This window comes from Rhinoderma darwinii, chromosome 4 (assembly GCF_050947455.1).
Source record: "Rhinoderma darwinii isolate aRhiDar2 chromosome 4, aRhiDar2.hap1, whole genome shotgun sequence".
NCBI classification, from domain to species: Eukaryota; Metazoa; Chordata; class Amphibia; order Anura; family Rhinodermatidae; genus Rhinoderma; species Rhinoderma darwinii.
The window spans coordinates 353,364,544-353,383,834 of record NC_134690.1 but is presented as its reverse complement, the minus strand read 5'-3'; positions in this window follow the sequence as shown (position 1 = coordinate 353,383,834).

The window sequence follows — 19,291 nt, the reverse complement described above, 5'->3', positions numbered from 1 at the left end:
CTTTTGTTTGGGCTGCAGGGAAGTGAAAGGCAGAACGTATTGGATGTGAGGACAGGAGCTGACAACATCATTTTACTGCTGAGGTCTTTCAGAGGTCGACAAACAGACTGATCACAGTATTCATTCTATTTAGTTTTACTCATTAGAAAATATGATGAGCGAATAAAGGCGGCCGCTGAATAGTCTGGATGGATGGACGACCCCATATAACGACAACCACATCAACGCATCTGTGGAAAACCAGAGACATGTCTCCTTTGTTATCAGGCTGTCACAACCTATTCTTCCTTCAATTATCTGTCTAATGACGTGTTAATAACAACAATATGGACGCACTCGGAGACGGCAAATCGCGAACCTAAAATGAGGATTAAAATATTATTATATCACTGATATCATATGATCAATTGACACCTATGTATAGGTAGAGTGGGTATATGGGTATGTGTCTGTGCAAGTACTAATTCCATTGTACTCTATTTTCCATGGTTTATTGATTTATTATTTACATTTCGTGGCTTCAATTAACATTTTTAAAAAAACATTAATCTCAATGGCCGATCACCGCCTTCTCAGTGACTTTTCCTAGGAGCGTATCAATGACTTCACAGGAGGGAAAGCTCTCTTCTGAATGATGAGTATCTACTTACGTATTATAAGGAGAAACAATATTAGCAAATAGGAAGAGACTGACGTGTGCTAAATGATGTAGATGATGTTGGAAATGAGTTTTGTGTAGCAGCATACTTGAGGTACTTGAGAAGCAACTATGTGCCCATCTGCATGCTGTGATCCTGTAGGACACTTCAGACCATGCCTGGCTCATACAGTGATAATATTGATAGGGGGGCTAATTAAATGTGATCTTAATGTCCGCAGGGGAGGACACTTTGGGTCTTACCTGTAATCTAACAGACGCTACTCAATCTGTAGTCCTACCAATATGTACTGTTCACCTTCCATCAGATGGTCAGATGACTGGGTCAAGGTTGTAGGTTCCCTGTAGGCTTGCCTGAGTTTATCTGGGTGTTCAACTTCTTCACTCAGGCCAAAACATTCATTTTGTATTGTATGAGCTTTGTAAAACATTGCTGCTTTCTTCTAACAGCACCACTCTTGTCCATAGGTTGGGTCTGGTATTGCAACTCAAGTAATTGAGGATAAACTCCAATACCATGGACAAGTGTGTCACTGTTTCTAATAGAAAACAGTCATGTTACTCTAATCTCATACAACCGCTTAAAGAGAACCTGTCACCACTCCTGACATGTCTATTGTAGATATTTGTAATCCCTATAATATAACAATTCTGGAGCATCTTTACTTACATCTCTGCATTGTGCCATTCCCTTGGTATTCTTCCTAGAAATGTATGAAAAAATTGACAACATGGTGTCACCAGTTGGGGGTGTGTCCCTACAAAGACTGACAATGTCCAATCAGCGCTGACAGAGTGAGACTGTGTAGGGACACACCTCTTTGACCAGAAGAATGGTTACACCCAGTTGTCAGTTCATTGGTAAATTTCTAGGAGGAATAATAGAGGAATGGCACAACACAGAATTCTAAGAAAATATGTTCCAGAATTCTTATTTCATGGAAAATACAGGTATTTACTAAAATAGACATATGAGGAGAGGTGAAAGGTCCTCTTTAAGGTACAATGACTTTGTTTCAAGATGTTAAATTGGCTCTACAGAACAAGAAGCAATATTCTAAAGGAAACCAATCACCAGGACAGGCTCCTAAAAAAAAACAATTAAAAAACAGCACAACACATATCCTAATGATCATATTTGGCCACTTTCCTCCCTTTATTGAGGTCTCTCAGCCACTCAGTATCTTGAGAGAGCTCATATGTCACTTTTCTCCATGTGTAAATATTTAAACCACCTAAAAGTCATCTATAAAGTATCTAAAAATACAAGCACTATAATATATAATAAACTGAGAAAAATAGATGTGACACCAAAACAAAATCTCATAAAGTATTTATATATTTTAGATTTAATTTTCTATAGTAGCCAAAGCATAGATGTCTATTATTGAATCTCCATACCACATACTATACACCTGTAGAACATGTTTTCCGTCCCTGCGTTCAGTCTTTCCCTCTAATATAGACATGTTACACATAATTGTTCTACCCAGTCGTTTTGTCCTGGCTTTTATGAACAGAAAGAATCAAAATCCAGTGTGTATTTGCTGATATCCCCGTCAAGCCACAGATGTGACACCAATTAAGTTGAATATTTTACTTGTCTCTTTATTTGTTCACTGAATGCAGTTTCTATTCCCCGGAGGCATCATTCCAAGTTCAGGGATTGAATTAAACAAGTCCATGATGTTTGGTTCTTTACAAACCCACTGCTCATTGCAAATATTTCCCCCTTTCTAAGTTCTTTAAAAAAGGAAACTGTCTCCTTTCTTTTCATTCTATGCAGGGTAATTGATAGTCTCTATCAGAGGTCAGGATTTGCATAGGAATTAAGAGCAACAAATTAATTTCATATTCTGTTCACATCTCCAATTATTCCTGCAGACCTTTGTCTGTGTCTCTGGCAGGGCGACTCATCAGCTGCTCTTCAGCGAGCAACATCTGTGCAGTTAATAATTTGATAAACAACTAATACAAATAGTTTCTGAATGATCTGCCAAGCACACGATTGATTAAACCAATTGTCAAGGCTTTATGTTGAGTTCTACTGAAGAAATGTCTCCTTAGATCTTCAAAAATAATCTGGAATCACTCCCTGTAATGCAACAAAGACAATATTATTTCTTCATCGAAAAAATATTTTTCAACATATTGTATCGTAAGATGTTGAAAGAGAAAAGCGGTATTTATATAAACGTACATCGATGTTCGATCCCAGGTTTATTATGCGTTTATTAATCTACAATAAATGATCCCTGCTGATGAAACAACGTTGGAGGTTTACCCAACATTCAGACACAACTAATATGTAACGGACTAAAATATTGTGAATAGTCCCTATGTTTGTTAGTTCTAAAAAAAAAAAGCACATAGGCAAATAGACACACACATGCTAATTAGGACCCTTTAGGGCTTGTCCACACATAACGGAATTGCTGCAGAAAATTTCTGCAGCAATTCTACGGAAATGGCCACTGCGGAAAAAACGCACCATTTCCTGTGTTTTTGACAGCAGAAAATAGTGCGGATTTTGCTACGTTATACTCAATGCTAGGAGATAGTGACATCTCCTCTGAACAAAAGAGCAATTCAGTCCACTTTCCGCAGCAGGAATTGACATGCTGCGGTATGAAAAATACGCACCACCGGTGAATTTCTGCACAGAAATTTTACAAAGCATGTGGATGACATTTATTAAATCACACCCACTTTGCTACTACTGTATTCTGCTGTGTATTTTCCGTCCGCAATTCCAGATGGAAAATCCGCAGCAATTCCGTTACGTGTGGACAAGCCCTTAGGCTGGTTCACACACAGCATTTACTCGTGTTTTCTATGGTGTTATTTTGCAGCGTTTTGTTGTACATTTTTTCCCCAAAAAATGCAGCGGCCCAATGTTACTAATATGAGAAAGTCTCTATACACAGCATTTTGGTTTGCAGCGTTTTTCTAGCGTTTTTTGGGGACCAGTGGCGTTTTTTCTTCCAAAACATAGCATGCTCTAAGTGTGGCATTTTTTTCAGGCATTTTTTGATGGGCTTCCCTATAGGACTTAAAAAAATGCCTTTAAAAATTACACTAAATAAAAAACACTGCATGTAAAAAAAACCTTAAAACTCATTCCATTTTTAGATGCATTTTAAAAAAGTGTGTGTGTGTGTGTGTGTGCGTGTGCGTGTGCATGTGCGTGCGTGTGCGTGTGCGTGTGTGTGTGTGTGTGTGTGTGTGTGAAGAAGGCCTTAGGGCATGACCACACATGGCGGAATTCCTCCGCAACTGTCCGCATCAATGCCGCACAGAATCTGCGTTGCAGATTCTGCAGCGGATCTGCACAAAATGTGCAGAAAATTGATGCGGACTGGCCGCTGCGGACTGCAGGAAAAGTGCTTCTCTTCTCCCTATTCAGTGCAGGATAGAGAGAAGGGACAGCACTTTCCCTAGTGAAAGTCAAAGAAATTCATACTTACCGCCCGTTGTCTTGGTGACGCGTCCCTCTTTCGGCATCCGGCCCGACCTCCCTGGATGATGCTCCAGTCCATGTGACCGCTGCAGCCTGTGCTTGGCCTGTGATTGGCTGCAGCCGTCACTTACACTGAAACGTCATCCTGGGAGGCCGGACTGGAGACAGACGCAGGGAGTTCTCGGTAAGTATGAACTTATATTTTTTTTTACAGATACATGTATATTGAGATCGGTAGTCACTGTCCCGGGTGCAGAAACAGTTACTGCCGATCGCGTAACTCTTTCAGCACCCTGGACAGTGACTATTTACAGACGTCTCCTAGCAACGCTCCCGTCATTACGGGAGCCCCATTGACTTCCTCAGTCTGGCTGTAGACCTAGAAATACATAGGTCCAGCCAGAATGAAGAAATGTCATGGTAGTAAAAACAATACGCTCCGCAGCACACATAAGATCTGCGGACTTCATTGCGGAATTTTGACTCTCCATTGAAGTCAATGGAGAAATTCCGCCATGAGTCCGCAACCAGTCCGCCACTGCTCCGCAACAGACAGAGCATGCTGCGGACACCAAATTCCGCTCCGCAGCCTATGCTCCGCAGCGGAATTGTACGCATCGTGTAAACGAACACTGCTAAATTAAAGTGAAAGTCAATGGAGAAACGGCTCCGCTGCGGATTAACGCTGCGGAGTGTCCGCAGCGGAATTTAAGTGAAATTCCGCCATGTGTGAACCCGCCCTTACAGTGGTTCTGAGCCCAATAATAATAATTTCAAAAGCCCAGTTACCAACCATTATTAGTCTGTATTTAGCTTCAGTGCTATTACTCTACTACTTTCTGTTTAGAAGATCCATGATTGTCACTTTAAGAATAAAGGCTCTTCCCCCCTTGCAGAGAAATTATAGTCCGTGCCTGAACTTAGTGCATGGAGCCATACAGCCTCCGCACAGTCCCCTAACTCTGCACTAAGGACACTTTGTGTACGTATCTGTCCACCACACTAGGTAGTCATCAATGAAGGCAGCAAATTCATTGATGACTCCCTAGTGTGATGGGCACATAAGTACACAAAGTGTCAATTCTTAACACTGTGACAACGCTTGATTTATTCTTCATCATCAGTATGTCACAACCCTGAGCTTTCACTGTCTAACTCACAATATTGCAGAACACTTTTTACACTGGGACCTAACTGTCCTTAGTGCAGAGTTAGGGGACATCTGCACGCAAACTGTATACAGACATTGGACATTTTAATAACACAAATTAATTTATAATAAAGTTTTTTTATTTTTACTTATTATCTTTGGGTATATTCCTATTGGAGCCACACACCTTTCTCTCCCTCCTTCCCCTTTTCCAACCAAACCTGATAGAAAACTCATATGATACATTGATTTGTGAGTTATATAATAAAAATATATTTTCTAATGGCATAAAATATAAAAATAATAAACCTTATAATTTACTCACCTTACCAATTCCTGCCTGTGTCTCCTTGGCCCCTTATTTTCTTTTAATGACAATTCGGCATGATAAAATGTTATCAATTGTGACCACACCTTACATGACCAGGGCTGGCGATCACCATCTGCCACATTGGACAAAACATCACATGGGTGCAGCGATTGGCCGCTACAGTCATTGTAATCACTATGGATGTTTTGCCATCATGACGGATTGTCAACAAGGAGCGGCAAGGGGCCAATCAGACCAGCGTTGTGTAAATGGGTGAGAATTAGTAAAGTGATTATATTGGGGGAGATGCGTCAAAACTGGTGCAAAGGAAAAGTGGATTAGTTGCCCATGTCAACTAATTAGATGGCTGCTTACATTTTTTAAAGGGCCTCTCAAAAATGAGAGGTGGAATCTAATTGGTTAGTTCAGAAGTTTTAAAACTTGAAAACCCCTTTAAATATAATTGTGCACAGTTCTTAAACACTGTCTCAGATACATGAGCTAAGTCTCTTTGAGGTCTATGGAAAGCTATGTATAGACTTGCACTATGTTACCAGCAATAGATGGCTTTTTATATAATTACTATTATTAATTATTATTTTATAGTTATCAAGCACAAACATAAGAATTAAGCTGGTTCATGCTGAATACCAATGCTGGCACATAGAAACTTTACCAGTATTTAATTAGAGACTGTCCATCCAATTAGACTAGAACCAGAAACTCTGAATTCATCCGTGCCGGAGCCTGACTGCGTGTTCTCGCATGAAGTTCTATTGAACCAACTGGGAATATCTTTTCATGGTCATAATACATTTGTGTATGTTATACATAGAAACCAATTATTCAAATTCTGATCCTGATTAGAAATAATTAGCATATTCCAATTGTGCTCCTGATTAAGAGTCATTAGCATATTTATAGTCCTTTTGGCAAACCTTGCTTGGTTATGTTGTTTTCATGGCATACAGAATTTTGTCTTCCTTTTCTTGCCAAAATATCTCAACAGGTGCAGCAGCGACAATTCAACATTTTTTATGCCTCATTTGCTTGCGCTGATAAATGGATTTAAATATGACTATACAAGCCTAATGCATTCATTGCTACACCTTAAATCTCTAGAGGTTCATGTGCATGAAGAATATATGTTAACAAGCATGTATGAAAATAGAGAATCTAGGGAGAGGTAAATATGATTATACATGATAACTATTATTGTACTTGCCATGATTACAAAATATCCTACCGTTTTGTGCATACAGCTCCTATGCAGACCTACATGTCTCTATGGTTAAAGACTATAAATAAACTATGCATGTACAGTAATCTTATCCTGCAGTGATGTTACTCTCTTCCATCTGCCCCCTCTTCTACTGCAACGGCTGGGATCGAAAATAATAATAATAATAATAATAATAATAATCTTTATTTATATAGCGCCAACATATTACGCAGCACTTTACAATGTAGAGGGAACATGAAAACAATATCAGACATTACATAGTGACAAAGTTAATTTACAATTCAAACCTGGGGAGTGAGGACCCTGCTCGCAAGAGCTTACAATCTATGAGGACATAAGGGAGACACAAAGTGTAATAGTGTTTGTTCTGTACAATGGTCCGGCCATTTTTATACACATGCGGTGGTATCATAAAGCTGCATGAGCCGGTCACCAGCCACTATCCGTGTATGACGGACATGAAGAGAAGGAGTGTGAGGGAATCTAGAAGGAGTGTGAGGGAAAATAACAGATCCCGGCAGTTTAACCACTTAGATGCTGCGGTTAATAGTGACTGCGGCATCTAAGTTGTTAGAAAGAGGTGCGGCACCCTCTTAATGGAGGCCCTCAGCTCCTATTAAGCTGGTAAATGCACAATACACTGTAATACATAGGTATTGCAGTGTATTGTACCAGCGATCAAACGATTAGGACTTTACCAGTGGGACTAAAGAAAAAAGTCCAAAGCATTTAAATCTAATTTTTTCTAATGTACAAAAAAAAAAATATTAAAAGTTTAAAAAGTAATAAAAAAAAGGAAACATAATTGGTATCACCGCATACGTAAAAGTCTAAACTATTAGGATATGACATTTAACTTGGTAGGTGAATGCCGTAGGAAAAAAATCACAATGCTGGCATAGCTGTTCTTTGGTCACCTTGCTTCCCCCCCAAAAAAAAATGGAATAAAAAGCCCTTTGTACCCCAAATGTCACAAAATATATAAATATATTTTTTTAACAAATTGTTATTTTTTTTGCAAAAACAGTACATCACGAAAAAAAACTATATAAATTTGGTATTGCTGTAATTGTATTGACCCGCCGAATAAAGTTAGGCTGGGTTCACACGTGGCGGAATTTCACTTAAATTCCGCTGCGGACACTCCGCAGCGTTAATCCGCAGCGGAGCCGTTTCTCCATTGCCTTCCACTTCTATTTAGAAGTGTTCGTTTAGACGAGGCGTAAAATTCCGCTGCGGAGCATAGGCTGCGGAGCGGAATTTGGTGTCCGCAGCATGCTCTGTCTGTTGCGGAGCAGTGGCGGACTGGTTGCGGACTCATGGCGGAATTTCTCCATTGACTTCAATGGAGATTCTAATTTCCGCAATGAAGTCCGCAGCTGTCATGCACATGTTATGTGTGCTGCGGATGCGTCTTGCTTTTTTAACTTGACATTTCTTCATTCTGGCTGGACCTATGTATTTCTAGGTCTACAGCCAGACTGAGGAAGTCAATGGGGCTCCCGTAATGACGGGAGCGTTGCTAGGAGATGTCAGTAAATAGTCACTGTCCAGGGTGCTGAAAGAGTTAAGCGATCGGCAGTAACTGTTTCTGCACCCGGGACAGTGACTACCGATCCCAATATACAGCAACCTGTAAAAAAAATTGAAGTTCATACTTACCGTGAACTCCCTGCTTCTGTCTCCAGTCCGGCCTCCCAGGATGACGTTTCAGTCTAAGTGACGGCTGCAGCCAATCACAGGCCAATAACAGGCTGCAGCGGTCACATGGACTGCCGCGTCATCCAGGGAGGTCGGGCTGGATGCCGAAGGAGGGACGCGTCACCAAGACAACGGCCGGTAAGTATGAATTTCTTTGACTTTCACAAGGGAAAGTGCTGTCCCTTCTCTCTATCCTGCACTGATAGGGAGAAGGGAAGTACTTTTACCGCAGTCCGCAGCAGCTAGTCCGCATCAATTTACTGCACATTTTGTGCAGATCCGCAGCAGAATCTGCAACGCAGATTCTGTGCGGCATTGATGCGGACAGTTGCGGAGGAAATCCGCCACGTGTGGCCATGCCCTTAAAGTGTAGCTAAACGTTTGACAAAGTTCTGACATGTCATAGTGACATGTCAGAAGTTTGGATTGGCGGGCTCAGCCGCTTCGTGTCTGTTCGGCTTTTTCCGGAAAGCCGATGTATCAGAGTACGGGCTCATAGACTTTCTATTGAGTCCATACACGATACATTTATTTTGAGAAAAAGCCAAATAGACACACGCTTAAGCGATAGGTGGGGGTCTCAGTGCTCGGGCTCCCACCAATCCAAACTTCGGACATGTCACTATGACATGTCAGAAGTTTGTCAAACATTTAGCTACACTTTAACATGTCGATTTTACTGCACAGGGAATGCCATTTCAATGAAACAGCTTGTCTTGTGAAAAACAAACCAAAACCAAAGAAAAGTTTTGGCTTTTGGAAGGCGAGAAAAAAAAGAAAAAGAAAAAAAGATGCACAAAATATTGATGTGAACGTATCCCAGCTTTCAGGATGCCAATAGGAAGAGAAAAAGGTCTAACATGCTTAGTAAGTCTTTCCAAATGTATCACTCCACATCACTCCATTTGTGCTGCCTTATAAATTCATGTACCCTATGACACTATTAATATATTTATCACATTGTGTATACATTTTTTTAAACTATTAATTTAAATTTAAGAAAATTTGGAACAAAAAAGTCTATGCAAATAAAAAAAACCTTGCTGAGCTCCACAATTTTAACAAAGTTCTACCCATGAGCCTTTTGGCTTTATTCTACAAATGAACTCTGTATAGTATCTGCCCCCCTTCCTGATAAAGACTGGGTATGTGCTAGTTAAGTGATGTCTAGGTGTGCCTTAGTTCAATGTAAACTAAATCTAACTAAAGGTCCTTTTACACCGTCCGATAAGCGGCCGGTGCAGCGAGCGCCGATCAATGAGACATCGTTGATCGGTGCTCGTTTGCTCCTGTCACACGGGGCTATGGATGGGGACGAGCGGTCGTTACTCCGATCGCTCGTCCTCTTACATTATGATCATGTCGGCAGCGTGTCTCCCTGATGTGCTGCCGGCAACGATAATATTTCACTGTTTTAAAGCAATACGACCAGCAGATGAACGGACGTTTGTTTGCTTGTCCATCTGCTGATCGTTCCCCTGTTTACACAGGGCAATTATCGGCAACGACCGTTATATGAACGCTAGTCTACCGGATAACCATCCTGCGTAAAACCCCCTTAAATCTAAATCTGATCAAATGTCAAATATTCCACAAAACCAGCTTTCTGTTATGTATGTATTGGCCAACTTTTTAACACCTTAACACTATCTAGCTTTTAGCCCCCAAAATTCTGTACTGATTAATTCCTTCATATACCTAAATTGTGTTTATTGAGTCCTATTTGTCTGATACAGAGATCCAAATCTCCTATACAGACACATAGTTAAAACGTGAAATTCTGTCTTCCCGCTGCTGTACTAGGGGAAGCTAAATATTGTTGATACATTGAGTAAAACAGTGTTCTGTAACCACTCTATAGGCAGCCAATAGAGTGGTTATAATTATATTATTTAATCTATGTCTATGCGCTCGATTTAGAACTCTGTATCAGAAAAAAATTGAGCTGTAAAGATATTTAAAGATTTTTAGACCTATTTACAATTCTGCTCAATGGTGGACATTTACTTTAGGAAGCCAGATATTTTGTGGTTTTATGTCGATGAATTTGGTCAGAGTGTGGACATCATATGCTATTTAGGTGTCACCTAATTTTGTTGCCTCCTGAGCACATTTACATCTCCAAGGTACCAGATGGGCAGCATTGTAACAAGCATAACGAGCTGATAAGTACATGGCACAGGGTGATGTATCTTGTCTCCAATGATCAAAGTCTTTTCAAGTCATGTAGCTTAATTCTTCAATCAATAATTATAATGAGGAATGAAATCCTTCACTGACAGTTCATAGATTTGCACCAGATAAACTTATTGGAGTAGGGAACTTAATGTGTTATGCAATTCATTCAACCCCAAAGAGCTTTCTCATCATGACATTAATCTGCTGGTATGAGACAATTCACTCAGTCCTAGGATCTGTTCATGAGCAGTCAGTCATGTTTCCACCTCGCTCCAGCCTCTAGGGCTTCAACTTATTCCACCTGTTTACATAGGATGACTGCACAAATATACACGCCTGTCCCTCAAAATGGAAACTGTATACACAGCCTGCTTAATAGATCAATTAAACCTTATTTCCACAGTCTATCAAACCGATTAATCTTTTCGCCATTTACCATGCAGTCTCTCTGAGGTTTAGCTCTGCATCTTTATTTAGTCGTTGACTGGGCTTAGTACTGTGTACCTTGAGATTTGCAATTTACTACAACACTTTTCCATTAAAGTCATAACTCACTGGTGCTTGTAGTCTAAAGGAACAATGATCACAATCTTACCGGGTAGTTCTAATGTTTGTTTCAGAATTCGCTACTGGAGAAACAGCCGTTCTGTGACATTATTTATTGACTTATTAAGCCAGCATCTCTTTTGTGTTGATGATACAGAAGAGCAATTTGGGACGAAGAGGTCACAGATGACTTAACCTTTTTCTCAAGTTAGCTGGCTACGATTCTTGTGAGGAAAATTAATCTTGTAATCAATTTAATTCTTATGTTTGGGGTCACACGCAATATTGGTCTGTTACTGATGGAAGGAAAAAATTTATAAAATTGGACACAACTAACATTATTTTAGACAAGGAGTTGATGTGGAATATCTGTCAATCTGACCACATCCAAGCTCTTAGTGCCCAGAATAATATACACCATTTTTTTTTTATATGCAGGTGTCCAGGTAAGGGTATGTTCACACGCTCAAGTAACAACGGTCAAGGGAAAACAGCCTCTGATTTTCAGCCATTTTTAAAGCATTAAACGTTTTCTGATGCGTTTTTTGGAGCCGTTTTTAGAACTGTTTTTCTAATGACACAATAAAAAACGGCTCCAAAAACGTCCAAGAAGTGACATGCACTTCTTTTTACGGGCCGTTTCTCCCATTGAAATCAATGGGCAGATGTTTAGAGGCATTCAGCTTCAGTTTTTTCAGGCGTTTTTCAAGGCGTTTACGCCCCAAAAAACATCTGAAAACACAGTGTGTGAACATACCCTCAGAGAAACATTGAAAACCTTACTGCTTAAAGAGCAACTGCAATCACAATTGATTCACACATGATGGTTGATAAGTTAAATAGTGATGACATTAAAATAAATATTTTTTAATGCTCACTCTCATCATACCGTAATACAAGATCATCGGTTTCAGATTCTTTGTAGCCGCCAGAGAGCGCTTTCTTCTATCTTAATTCACGTCTCTCATCGTTTCTCTACAACCTCTCTCTGCCAGTCCCTTCCCGGTTACACATTGCCCAGCGTGTAGACTTCAAAATACTAACAATGACATATAGGCAGTTCAAAACCTGACCCCCTTTATACATCTCTGCCCTAATCTCCCGATACCACCCCACACGTAATCTTCGTTCCTAGCAAGACCTTCTTCTCTGTTCTCCTGTTATCTGCTCCTTTCATCAATTATAGTCTCCAAGATTTCTCCCGTGCACAATCCATACTCCGGAACTCGCTACTCCAGCATATCAGACTCTTTCCCACCAAACCAACCTGAAAACCCACATCTTCAGAAAAGTTTACAATCTGCAATAACCCTGTCTCTACTGCGCAACTGTATAGTATGTATTTAAACCCCTGTATTTTATATGTAAAGTGCCATAGAAGTTAATGTAATGGCGCTATAAAATAATAATTATAATAATAATTGTACTACTAAAGCCCCTTATATGTCTACTGCTATGAGCATATGGTTGTCACTTTTCAAGTTAATTCACCTATTTGAATGATAAGCTACATTTTATATTTAACAAGATTTTTTCATAACTGGATATACCTTACCTAACATATATATCATGCTAGCTGTAACTAATAGTCAGCCAAGCAAATAGATCAGTAGATTGGAAATTAAAATTAAAGGGTTGTATGAGATTGAAAATAAGGGTCTGCTTCCTTTAGAAACAGCACCACTCTTGTTCATGGGTAGTGTCGGGTTTTGCAGATCAGCTCCATTCAAGTGAACAGAATTGAGCTACAATGCTGGTCAGCCCATGAACAAGAGAGGTGCTGTTGCTGCAAAAAAAGCAGATCCTTATTTGTAATCTTGTACAACCCTTTAAGTATAAGCGCAGGGACCTGGCAGCCCTTGTGCTCAGGATTTCAGAGTCCGCTAACAATTTGAGGCTATGTCAACCTTCGCAACCAATATTTTTATTTAGTTCTCCAATGCATGTTAAAGGAAAGAACAGTATATGGACCCATAGCTCTCTAATTTCTCATCATAGAGCAATGTTTCTGTAACAACTAGCAATTGTGTGCTATAGGCAGGAGGAAGCTGCTAGATGCTTATAAGGTGGCCACTGGTCACCACAATTGTATGTCCGCTCCTGCTTATAAACTGTAATGTACATACAATTTAGCAATATTTAAAGATTTGCAAGTGTCAGTGGCTCATTCTGTGCCAGACGTAGCTAAATGCAAAACATGTGGAAATTATGATTCCTACTGTAACGTCTATGGCGACGGTCCGTCGTTTGATTGTTAACCTCGGCGGCCGTTGCCATGGACATCTTACCTCGCTGCAGCGTCGTCCTCCTGTGAGGCGCCGGCACTCACTTCCTGACTTCGAGTGTCTCCGGCGGGCGCGTGTGCCCGCGCGTGCACGACCTTAAAGGGCCAGTGCGCTCATTTTTGCAGGAAGTCTGCAATCTAGCCCAGGATGCCCTGGGCTATAAAAAGGGCTCTGTCCTCTTGCTCTTTGCCAGAGCGTTGTTTGTTACCCATCGTTTGTCGTGCTTATGGTCTCCCAGTGTCTTCCAGTTTCCCAGTGTACCTTGCTCCTGTATACTGTTTCCGTGCTACCTAGTTCTAGTGCCATGCTGTGCTACGCCTCACCTGACGACTTCCCCCCGTCTGGTCCTGGACATGCCTGCCTCGCTACTGCCTACGATTGCCTCAGGTACCCTCGCTGAACTAATTGAACTCTGTACTTACCTGTTTGGCCAGCTGCCATCCCGCTACGCGGTACGGCCCAGTGGGTCCACACCCCGCATCGTGGCACCTACCATCTTTCCAAGATAAAACCTGTATATTAAAATTATTTCGGATGTACAGTAATATTACGCTTTAGAGATTACATTATGAATGATCCCACAGCCACCTGTAGATAGTGCCACACCTCCTCCGCAGCCTATGAGATGACGAGACCCTGGCATAGTCCAGCCTGTTCGAATGACGTTACATAGGCGCGTTCCCGTTACGAATGGAGCTGCTCCACAGCCTCCTCAGCAGGCTATGAGACGACAAGACGAGACCCTTGCGTAGGCCGGCATGATCTAGTGACGTCTTCTCCCCCGGCTGCACAGGGATCCTGTCCCAGCACCTTATAGGCTGCAGGCCTAACGTTGCCTATAGCGTAGTGAGTGGCAGAGCAGGCAGAGAGCTAGCTCCCTGCTCCGCCATAGTATTACATTCTATCTACATTCTAAGGAGGCAGATAAAACTGAATGTGGCAGTTTCCCGGGGGCCTAGATGCCCGGTGCTAGCGACAAAATGTTAAGTGCTGGGCCGGGCGGAACGGCCCCCTCATGATGCGGGGCACATAGCATCCGCTATGGCTGCTATAGCGTTAGTACCGCCGCCGCATAAAATATATATATATATATATATATATATATATATATATATATATGTACACATATATATATGCACTCCTCAACATTGAAATTGAAATACCAAGAAGGGCAAGCCGTAATACAGTTAGGTCCATAATTATTTGGACAGTGACGAGTTTTGGTATTTTAGCTGTTAACCAAAACATATTGAATATACAGTTAAAGGGAACCTGTCACCAGCAATTCAGCTATTAAACCAGCCATACCTGGTGGTAGTGGGTGAAAAATCATTTCTATATAACCTATAATTGTCGTCTTAGTCGGCTCTGTAGCTTTAGTATTCAGCTTTTTAGTGTTCCCACACCGTATGCTAATGAGTAGAAAAGAGTCATATCTTCATTTGAAAAGAGTCATATCTTCAATCCTCAAGTCTTTCCGAGTTTACCCCGCCTCTGTACTTTTGATTGACATCTCCTCGCCTCCCACAGCACACAAAATCCCGTTCTTGTGCATTGATGTCCTCTTCTGGTGTGGGTGCACAAATGGACACCGGATTATTATGATAAAAGGCGCAAAATGTTTGCAGACCGTTATTTACAGTTGGAGGAGGATTTTATCAGAGGGGATAACGCAAATGAACTTTTGAGAGCGGCCAATGAGGGATAAGTAAAGTTCAATAGGTGAAATGCTGGTGACAGGTTCCCTTTAAGGACCCAGCCTGTTTTGGCCTTCAGGACACAGCTGATTTTTTCAAATCTTTATGTGGTAATAACTTGGGAATGCTTTCACCAAGCCAAGCGATTCTGAGATTGTTTTCTCGTGACTTATTGTACTTGATGTTAGTAAAAAAATTTGGTCGATAAATTCAGTATTTATTTCTGAAAAACACCAAAATTTAGAGAAAATTTGTAAAAATTAGCATTTTTCTGAATTTAAATGTATTTGCTTGTAAGACAGATAGTAATACGACACAAAATAGTTACTAGTTAACATCCCCCATATGTCTACTTTATGTTTGCATTGTTTTTTGAATGTCCTTTTCTTTTTCTAGGACGTTACAAGGCTTAGAACATTAGCAGCAATTTCTAATATTTTCAAGAATATGTGAAAAGGCGATTTTTACAGGGCCAGTTCAGATTTGAAGTGGCTTTGAGGGCCTTATATATTAGAAAGTCCCCATAAATCACCCTATTTGAAAAAATGCACCCCTGAAAGTATTCTAAACAGCATTCAAAAAGTTTCTTAACCCTTTAGGCGTTTCACAGGAATTAAAGCAATATAGATGTGAAATGTACTAATTTCATTTTTTTTTGGCCAAAATTAATTTGTTATAAAAACATTTAGTAACACAGAAGGTTTTAGCCAAGAATTGCAACTCCATATTTATTACCCTGATTCTACAGTTTTTAGAAATATCCCACATGTGGCTCTAGTGACTGAAACACGGACCTCAGAAGCAAAGGAGCAACTAGAGGATTTTGGGGCCTCCATTTTTTTAGAATATATTTTAGGCACCATGTCAGGTTTGAAGAGGTCTTGTGGTGCCAAAACAGTGGAAAGCCCCCAAAAGTGACCCCATTTTGGAAACTACACCCCTCAGGAAAATTATCGAGGGGTATAGTTTGCATTTTAACTCCAAAGGTTTTTTGCTAAATTTATTGGAAATAGTCTGTAAAATTGAAAATCCACCTTTTTTCTGAAAAAGACGTCGAATTTTTTAATTTTTACAAGGAATAAAGGAGAAAAAGAACCACAACGTTTGTAAAGCAATTTCTCCCGATTACGGCAATACTCCATATCTGGTATTAAACTACTGATTGGACCCATGGCAGGGCTCAGAAGGGAAACAGCGCCATTTGGATTTTGGAGCACAGATTTTGCTGGAATGATTTTCGGTGCCATGTTGCGTTTGCAACATCCCGGAGGAACCAAAACAGTGGAAACCCCCCAAAAGTGACTCCATTTTGGAAACTACACCCCTCAAGGAATTTTCCTAGGGGTATAGTTAGGATTTCGACCCCACAGGTTTTTTGCAGAATTTAGTGGAATTCGGCCATGAATATGATAATCCACCTTTTTTCTGCAAAAACGTAAGAAATTGTTAATTTTTACTAGGAATAAAGGAGAAAAAGAACCCCAAAATTTGTAAAGCAACTTCTCCCGATTACGGGAATACCTCATATGTGGTAATAAACTGCTGATTGGATCCACAGCAGGGCTCAGAAGGGAAACAGCGCCATTTGGATTTTGGAGCACAGATTTTGCTGGAATGATTTTCGGTGCCATGACGCGTTTGCAACGTCATGGAGGTACCAAAACAGTGGAAACCTTAGTGGAATTAGGCCGTGAAAATGAAAATCGACATTTTTTTCTAATAAAATGTTGAAATTGTTTATTTTTACAAGGCATAAAGGATAAAAAGCACCCCAACATTTGAAAAGCAATTTTTCCCGATTACGGCAATACCCCATAAGTGGTCATAAACTGCTGCTTGGACACACAGCAGGTGTCAAAAGGGAAGAAAAAACATTTGGAGCCCAATTTTAACTGGAATGGTTTTCGGGTGCCATGTCACATTTGCTAAGTGCCTGCGGGACCAAAACAGTAGGAAACCCCCCAAAAGTGACCCCATTTTGGAAACTACACCCCTTAAGGAATCTATATAGGGGTATAGTAAGCATTTAGACCCCACTGGTCTTTTGCAAAATGTATTGGAATTAGGCTGTAAAAATGAATATCAGCGTTTTTTTCCACTAAAAAGTTGCATTTTTTCATTTTCACAAGGGATAAAGAGGAAAAAGCACCCCAACATTAAAGCATAAAGCATAAAGCAATTTATCCCGAGCACGGCAATACCCCATATATGGTAATAAACTGCTGTTTGGACACACGGCAGGGCTCAGAAAGGCAGGAGCGCTATTTGGCATGCAGATTTTGCTGGCTTGGTTTTTGGGCGCCATGTCGCATTAGCAAAACCCTGAGGTACCAGAGTGCAGTAGAATCCCCCAAGAAGTGACTCCATTTTGGAAACTACACCACTCAAGGCATTTAACGTTTGCCGTGACATATGACAGAGCTCAGAATTGAAGAGCAACATGCGCATTTGAGGTTCATTTTGGTGATTTGTCACAGCATTGGCCCACAATTGCAGGGCTCTGAGGTCAAATAGCAAAACAAACCCCCAAGTAGTGACCCCTATTTTGGAAACGACACCCCTTGAGGCATTTTAAAGGGTGTAGTGAACATTTTGCCCCCACATGTGTTTTTCCATCAGTAATTAATGCGCAGCGGATGGTGCAAAGTGAAAATTGCAATTTTCCGCTGATATGCCATTTTAGTGCGCAATATGTTGTGCTCTGTTTGCGCCACCGAAGACACACATCTCGTAAACTGCGAAGCTGGTTCCCCCGGGTATGGCGATGCCATATATGTGGACGTAAACTGCTGTTTTCGTACTCTGTAGGGTTCAAAAGGGAGGGAGCGGCATTTGGTTTTTGGAGCGCAAATTTTGCTTGGCAGTAGTTCTGTTTGGGGTTTTGCTGGTATTTCAGTTTGGAATCTGGGGGCATATGTAATCTGTGCGGAGTACATCACGGCATAATAAGAGGGTATAATAATGCGGTAAATAAATAATATTTCAGAGATATGTGGCCGATATCGCACTGATAAATGGGGTCAGACGTTATCCGCTTTTGGACACTCTGCACATTATGTGTCGCTATATTCTGAGAGCCAGAACTTTTTTTATTTTTCAGTCAAGAAAGCTGTGTAACGGCTTGTTTTTTGCGGGACGGGTTGTAGTTTTTATTGGTACCATTTTGGGGTACATGCGACTTTATGATGACTTTTTATTGCATGAGGGGTGGTGATAAAAAAAATTGTGACTCTGGTGTTTTGTTTTTTTTTTGCGGCATTCACCGTGCGGGAAAAATAATATTATATTTTTTTAGTTAGGGTCGTTAAGGACGCGGCAATAGCAAATATGTGTACTGTTTTTAACATTTTCACTTTTTTCCAATAATAAAAGGCTTATTATAGGGAAAAAGGCCGTGTTTGTTTTGATTAACTTGAAACTTTTATGAAACTTTGACCATTATTAGGCCTCCCATTACCATAGCAGCGATCGGATTCGTCACGATAATATCGTGTCGATGTATATCGCTACAAACCACTAAGATGCCGCGATCGCAGCATCTGAGGGGTTAATGGCAGGGATCGGAGCTAGCGCCGTTCCCTGCCATTACAGCACGGTGTCAGCTGTAACATACAGCTGACACCAAAGGCTGATGTCGCAGGCTCAGCTTCTGAGCCTGCGCCATCTTTAAATTGCGGCCGGACGCCTTTTAGGCCCCGCCTCTCGGCGGGACCTAGCAGGCTTCCGTACTTGGCAGACGGGAGGCATTGTTAGGCTTCCAGTCTGCCGGAACAGTCATCGGAACCCTGCGATTTTATTGCAGGGTTCCGATCGGCGTGTAAACATTATAGATGCAGCTCTCGATTTTGAGGGCTGCATCTAAGGGGTTTATCAGCCAGATCGGAGGCTAGCTCCAGTCCTGGCCTTGAAGTAGTGATAGCGTTAAGCTATCACTGATTTAAAACTGTGTCTGCAGACGTGTCTGCCGACACAGTGCCCTGTTAATGCTGTGACGTAATATTCCGTCAGTTTGCGTGAACAGGTTAACTCCTGTGACGGACTATTACATCACATAGCGGGAAGG